At 43.0% G+C, this 7,482-nt stretch overlaps 1 non-coding gene across 1 annotated transcript; it reads right to left on the reverse strand.

Annotated features, from left to right (window-relative positions):
* Positions 1-432: 432 nt before the first annotated feature.
* trnan-guu (transfer RNA asparagine (anticodon GUU)) lies at positions 433-506 on the reverse strand. Its single transcript has one exon. It is a non-coding gene; the product is annotated as a tRNA-Asn (tRNA).
* Between the last annotated feature and the right edge of the window lie 6,976 nt (positions 507-7,482).

Consider the following 7,482-nt stretch of genomic DNA (forward strand, 5'->3'; position numbering starts at 1 on the left):
AATTTTCTCTTTACATGTGATGAAGTTTTATCCCTATCTCATTTACACGCTGTATGAGAATGGTTTAAAATTGTAAGTGTTTATGACTCAGTTGTAAAACCATTGATTGTGTGTGTGCCGATTCTTGATAGGAGGAGCACTTGAGACCGAAGTTCCAGTTCGATATATGTATCAATAGAATCAATTTCCACCAGTTTCTTTAAACCCAATAACATAATTTATTTCGAGTGGGCTGGATGGAGGAACATGATCCATGTAAAAAATTGTTATCGTTTTACTTGAACTGAATGCTCATAAAATATTGGAGTGGGAACTAATTGGATAACAGCACAGCTGGCAACATTTGCGGAAAAGATTCGTGCAGCCAAAACGCACAATGACAACCTGGGACTGTGCGGCACCGAATACTCGGGGAAAAACAGTTAAACACTTCGTCCCTGGGTGGGCTCGAACCACCAACCTTTCGGTTAACAGCCGAACGCGCTAACCCATTGCGCCACAGAGACTGATGGAACTATAACGTTCAAGGCATCGCAAACCAGGTTATCAGACAGTTAAAGCTTCAGATTGCTCTGACCGGGATGGAACTTGTCCACTCTCAGTGGTACTTTTCACAAATAAATGGAGGGACATTCATTGTGGATGCGTGGAAACAGTCTGGTTAAGCACACTGCAGACACTTCCATGTCACCGCCAACCAGCTCTCCCACAACCGGTGTGATCTACCTTCCAGCCTTCCGGTGCCTTGTCTGTGACAAAGTATTCTGATTGTCCCGAAGCCGGTGTTAGGTTTGAATTCCTTTTCAGCTCCTGACTGCGGATATTACTGTGATTAAACAGGAACTAAATGCTTACAGGAACAGTTGGATTCACCGTTTCTTTGCTTGGTGAAATTTCAAAGATTGAAAGCGACACACATCAACCCCAAACCTCCCGTGAGATGGAAGCCCAGTTGCTGTTTCAAGCTTGAATGCGGGAACAAGCAGAACTTATTCAAAGAAAGTCCAAGTCCCTGAGACGCCTGATTATTTGCACCAAACTCCTTTGCAATGATTTGAGGTTCATGTTTGGTGATCTGGGCACATCTTTTGCCAAACTACAACACTTCAAACATAACTCAACGGCCTTAAAGCGCTTTGGGGTGACATGAGTTCCTGAAAGGCACTGCAGAAATGGAAGTCCTTCTTTGCAAAAGTTCGATGCAATTTCAAAATTTGCGAGCAATATCAGTGCTCCTCTGGGACCCCTCGTAAATTTCAATGAACAACTCCAAAGGGAGAATCATAGCCCGAGACCAACGAGCCAACTGTTTGACAAACGTGAAGATAATGTGTAACCATGATCAAAGCATTTTTGTATGTGTCGCTATTCAGAACATAAGAACTTAAGAACTAGGAGCAGGAGTAGGCCATATGGCCCCTCGAGCATGCTCCGCCATTTAATATGATCATGGCTGATCCGATCATGGACTCAAGTCCACATCCCTGCCCGTTCCCCATAAGCCTTATTCCCTTATCAGTTAAGAAGCTATCTCTGTCTTAAATTTATTTAATGTCATGGCTTTCTCAGCTCTCTGAGGCAGTGAGTTCGGCAGATTTACAACCCTCTGAGAGAAGAAATTCCTCCTCATCACAGATTTAAATGGGCGGCCCTTTATTCTGAGATTATGCCCCCTAGTTCTAGTCTCCCCTATCAGTGGAACCATCCTCTCTGCATCCATCTTATCAAGCTCCCTCATTACCTTATACTTTTCGATAAGATCACCTCTCATTGTTCTGAATTCCAATGAGTAGAGGCCCAACCTACTCAACATTTTCTCATAAGTCAACCACTCATCTCCGGAGTCAACCCAGTGAACCTTCTCTGAACTGCCTCCAAAGCAAGTATATCCTTTCGTAAATATTGTAAGTGTTTGTGATCCTCGCCCAATTGCCAGACGGACGGTTTGAATCTCCCCCACCTTACGAAAGTTCTAGATCCGGGAATTATTATTCAGAGTGTAAATTAAATGAGTCACGGAAAGGGATGCTTCGGTGATAAATCATAGTATATTTATTTGGTGTAACATACACTGGCTAAAACATGCACTGCTAAACGAAATGTCTCTGTGGAGAATAAAATCCCGGTTACAAACAACATACATACAGTACAGAAATGAACCTAGTAACACGCAGTAATCCCCTGGTGGATTCTAACCCCACCCCGACCAATGAATTACCCTCCCCAGAATAGCCCTGAAAAGCTTCTCTTCTGAGAAAACCCTGAGCCCTTACCCAGCTGGCCTGGGATATCTGGTTACTGGCTTGGGACACTCGCGACCATGTTCACCACCACACGCAGCCGGTTTCCTTGCTCAGCTCAGCTGTGGGAAGTTACTGCCTGGTCTTCAGTCTCGGTGGCTTCTTCTGCAGTACTGCGGCCCCTTCCTCTGGTACATCGATCGGTGGAGCGAGAGCAAGAGGGAGAGGGGGCTCTCTCTAGACACAAGTTGCAAGCTGCAAGCTCCAAGCTTCACACCAAGCTCCAAGCTAAAAATAAAGTGGAAAGGACCCTGTCTTTCTGGGAGTCTTGCTACCCCTATCTTTCCCGCCAATCTTTAAAACCCCTTTGTTTCTAAGCACGGTTACTGAGTCAGTGATGGGCCATCCCACCCATGCATTGGGCTGATGGCCCTTAGTCTGGGCATCTCTCTGAGCCTTTGTGTTGGGAAAGACCCAGCTCCTCCTTGGCTGGCCAGGCTGGTGGGTTCATTGTTCTGTGTCTCCTTCTGAGTTGGAGGTGAGAAGTGCTTTTACAAATTAAAGTGGCTTTGTCAGTGGCCCCCCTTCCTGTCCGACAGCTCTTTTGTCAATGGATGACTGACAGGTCTTTTGTCCCAGCTCACTGCCATGCGGTCTCTGGAGTTTTAACAAAACCAGCTTTTTCACATATCTGCGCAGAGTGTCCCCAGCACAGGGAAAGTAGCCTCAGAAAAATAAAATCCACAAAATATTCTCGACTGAGTCCATTCTTTAAACAGAAACTTTGCGATCTCTTCATTCTGCTCTGCTAATTATCGATCTTGCCACGTAAAAAGTGCGTTGGCATTGCAATGCATTAATGTAAAATTAATGAAAAGAAAATGCAACGTTTTGTCGAGTGCAAAACATGCAGTGCCTGCATTTCAAAAAGCATTGCTTTTATTCATCCTGCGGAATGCATATTGCACAGATAATCTCAGCACACATTGTGCAGGCAAAGGCAGCATTAGACAACAAAGTATTTGTTCTCCGCTGATTTGTAGCAGATAACTGACGGTTGAGCACACAATTTGACAACTCGACTTGTAGATCAAGCATCAATGAAAAAGGCAACAAAACTGCCCACCAGCACCGGGTGTCTTTCACTTGTTTCTCCCAAATTTTCAGCAGCTGGGACAACAAGAATTTAGGTTTTACTGAGATTTGAACTCAGATCACGAGATTTAAAGTCAAGAGGGCTCACCATTACACCATGGAACCAACTATACCAAAACTTTTGAAACATACTTCATCACAGACAAGGCACCGGAAGGCTGGAAGGTAGATCACACCGGTTGTGGAATAGCTGGTTGGTGGTGACATGGAAGTGTTTGCAGTGTGCGGGACCAGACTGCTTCCACACATCCACAATGAATGTCCCACCCTTTACTTGGGAAAAGTACAACTGAGAGTGGATAAGTTCCATCCCGGTCGGAGCAATCTGAAGATTTAACTGACTGACACCCTGGTTTTGCATGTCTTGCAGTGTGTATCTGTGGCGCAATGGTTTAGCGCATTCGGCTGGTAACTGAAAGGTTGGTAATCCAAACCCATCTCCGGGCGAAGCCTTTTAATGTTTTTCCCCGAGGATTCGGTGCCGCACAGTTCCGGGTTGTCATTGTGCATTTTGGCTGCACGAATATATTCCGCAAACATTGCAAGCTTTGCTGTTATCCAGTGAGTTCACACTCCAATACTTTTATGAGCATTCAGCACAAGTAAAATGATAACAATTTTTTACATGGATCATGTTCCTCCATCCAGTCCAATCAAAATAAATTATGTTATTGAGTTTAAAGGAACTGGTGAAAATTGATTCTATTGATACATATATCGAACTGGAACTTCGGTCTCAATTGCTCCTCCTATCAAGAATAGACACACACACAATCAATGGTTTTACAACTGAGTCATAAACACTTACAATTTCTCATACAGCATGTAAATGAGATAGGGATAAAAATTCATCACATGTAAAGAGAAAATGAATGATTAAAGATACTACTGTCCCTCAGTAACTATATTATTAATTATTTCATCCTGAAAAAGGTATCGGTTATTTAACGGTGATTAAATGAATTCTTATTTTTTGAATTGAAAAAAGCAGAGACAGAAGTTACCGCCCTAACCTGGAATCGAAGTTGTTTTTCCGTGGTATAAGGAGTGGTTATACCCAATCATTTAATGGTGATTTCAAAGAATCACGTGGCGTTAAATTCAGATCACGGTTACAATGTATTTCGGTGTGAAACAAGTGGATTGAAAAGGACAATAATGATACCAAGCATTACGATGCAGCGATACAGCAATGCAGCGTTCCCTGGTGGTCCAGTGATTAGTATTCGGCACTCTCACCACCGCGGCCCTGGTTCGATTTCCGGCCAGGGAAATTGCACTTCCATCAAAATTTAAACCTTATAAGAAAGAGTTGCGTGCATCTAATGTGGTAAAAAAGATTCATTGATTTAAACATCATTAATTAATCCATTGTAGAACTTCAATCATTTATTTTGCCCTGAGTACGTGAGGAACTTTTATCCCGACCTCATTGTATTTTAGGAGCATGGTCCAGCCCCGGTATCTCCACCTGTGAAAGTAGGAAACTGCTGGAAATAAACAACAGGACGGGTAGCCTTTGACAAACAATTAAACCCAGGTTACAGACTCTCTTCCTTCCCCTGCCCTTTGCGGGACACTTGTTCCCCTTTTATTTTACAGACTGACTGAGTTCACTAACCGTGGGGAGAGAGTAGGTGCCTCCGCGGACCCACTGTGCTAACATGGAAGATAACACGATGGGGATGTAGGATAGTGGGTGGGGATCAGTGACATGTTTGTGTAAAGGGCAGTGGAGGAGAAAGATTGACAGCTGTCAGTGAGGGACATAAGTTGTTTAAGGTGAGCCAACACATTCCCGATCAGCACAGAAGGCATTCACTGGTCAGCTGCCCTCTGCTGTACTTCTGGTCAGAGCGGTTTCCGCAGTGGAGCCGTTATCACATTTGCTTTCCACGCAAAATGATCCCGTGCAGGACGATAATGTTTAAACTTGCTGTGGATGAACAGCCATGGGCGAGTTTATTCTCCTGTCAAAAGGGCGACAGTGGCTTTTCCCTTATTCTTTAATTGCTCTTTATTTCACTTCACTAAATAGATATATTTGAGTGAGAGAAATTGTTCCAGAGTGTCGCACACTTCATCCTTTCTTCCCCATTAAACACGTAAAATGAGGCCGGGGAATAAATACAGAAAACAAGGCAGAGGGATATAGACAAGAGGAAGAGAGAAGGGGAAATACTGTCCCCACCCAGAACTAATGCAGAAACCCCTCTGCTGCGCTCGGGGTGGCCACCCGCAACCTGGATACACTAACGTTCCAACAGCTCATTGATGTCGGAGTGGGACTGTGCGGCGCTTCAGAAGACAGGACGAAAAAGCAAAGTCACTGATTCAGTCCCATGTGCTTCTCTGACTGACACCGGGGAAACGGTGAGACAGATTTTGGAGCATAGGTATGGTTATTGTGAAACAGCAAAGAAAATATTACGTCTGGAATTAAATTATTTAATGCGTATCCTGCTCGTTTAGTGGTTAGGCATTCACAGATGGAGCCCGAGTTCGGAAAGTAACTTTTTAATTCAAACTTTTTTCAAATAATTACATGCAATTAATTAAACTCTGTGGGAGGCGGGGTGATTAAAACATCACCGATCGGAAAGGAATTGTCCGCGGGAAGCCTCCCACTGGAATTTTTGGGCTAATATTCCCAGCCGAATTGTTTTGCAGACTTACAGTCAATACTTCAATAACTCAACTGTAATAATTTCAGGAGCTTTCATCATAGATGATATTTTACACCCTATCTGACTTAACACACTCTGAATTTTTGAAATTGGTTTAAAATGTTCATTGCTCAGAAGACAAGGAACCTGGGGTACTTTTTTCAATTTATTTCACAGCAATTATATTCTAAAATAATGTTTTTGCCCCGGCTCGGACCTGGGACCTTTCGTGTCTGAGACAAACGCAATGACCGCTACAGTACAGAAACCACTGCTAAACTTAGTGCCCAGAGAGAAGTGTTAAGCCAGAAGGTGTAATTCTGAGTCCCTTTCTGTGAAAAAATCTTTTCACAAACATTTCTCTGACCGAAGCTGCACAAGTAAAAAATTTTCTTTTCAAAGTCGTCAAACTCCCAAATTAACGCACCCCCCGAATCTTCTGGATCAGAAAGCTCTAGTTGTGCTGACTCAATCCATAAATCTGACTTTACTCACCCTGTATTTTAGGAGATTGGTTTAAAATGTTCATTGCTCATAAGACACGGAACCTGGGGCTACTTTTGTTCAATGTATTTCACAGCAAATATATTCTAAAATAAAGCATGCGCCCAGGCTCAAACCAGGGACATTTCATGTGGGAGGTGAACATGATAACGGCTACACTACGTAAACCTTTCCTGAACCCAGCCCCCGTTTCGTCATTTGTACCACAATTAAACCCAATGAGATCGGGATAAAAGTTCCTCACATGCTCATGGCAAAATAAATGGTAAAAGATTTACAAAATAATTTATGTATTAATTAATGATGTTGAAGTCAATGATTCTTATTTTTTATACATGATTTGCATATAGATCTGTAAAATAAATGATCTCTTTTTTTTTTATAAGGTTTTGAACTAAAAGTACAACTTCCGAAGGTGGGAATTGAACCCAGGACACAACGTTGAGAGCATGGACTCCTGACCACTCGACAACCAGGGACCGATATACCATTTTATTGCTGCATCTTTATAGTTAATGACATTATTGTCATTTTCAGTTCACTTGATTCACACCGAAACAGATTGTAACTGTTGTGTATGCATGCCTGTTTACTGTGTGATGTCTGTAACACTGCTATGCAACACTGAATGTACTCTTACACTGTACACACCTGAACAACACCAGAGGATGCTGCTGCTTGAGACCGAAAGGTTACACTGCAACCCAGTATATAAAGGAGCTCACAGCTTGGTGTCCTCACTCGAGGAGCTTCAAATAAAGGACTACACGTCTACACAGTTTAAGTATCATACCCTGCCTGGTGGAGTCATTATTAAAGGTGCCGACAGTAAACGTGATCTGAAATTCACGCCACTTGAGATCACATTCAAATGATTCACTGAATCCACCCCTTGTACCACCGCAATACAGGTTCGA

Source organism: Pristiophorus japonicus, unplaced genomic scaffold, assembly GCF_044704955.1.
Source record: "Pristiophorus japonicus isolate sPriJap1 unplaced genomic scaffold, sPriJap1.hap1 HAP1_SCAFFOLD_332, whole genome shotgun sequence".
Lineage (NCBI taxonomy): Eukaryota > Metazoa > Chordata > Chondrichthyes > Pristiophoridae > Pristiophorus > Pristiophorus japonicus.